Source organism: Eimeria tenella, genomic scaffold (assembly GCF_000499545.2).
Source record: "Eimeria tenella Houghton genomic scaffold, Eth_scaff2863, whole genome shotgun sequence".
Classification (NCBI taxonomy): Eukaryota; Apicomplexa; class Conoidasida; order Eucoccidiorida; family Eimeriidae; genus Eimeria; species Eimeria tenella.
The window spans coordinates 4032-4269 of NW_013542739.1; positions in this window are offsets into that span (position 1 = coordinate 4032).

Below are 238 nucleotides of genomic sequence, written 5' to 3' on the forward strand. Positions count from 1 at the left end.
AGAGAGAGACACTTTTGATGCTGCTTCTGCTGCTTCTGCTGCTTCTGCTGCTTCTGCTGCTTCTGCTGCTTCTGCTGCTTCTTCTCCTTCGCTTGACGAGGCCCTCGGGGGGGTTTGCAAGGCTCTGGAGGCCGGCATAGCAGCAGACTTGGGGGCCCCCCCCGCAGCAGCAGCAGCAGCAGCAGCAGCAGCAGATGCGCAGACAAGGCAAAAAAGTGCTTTCGGGGACAGCGAATGC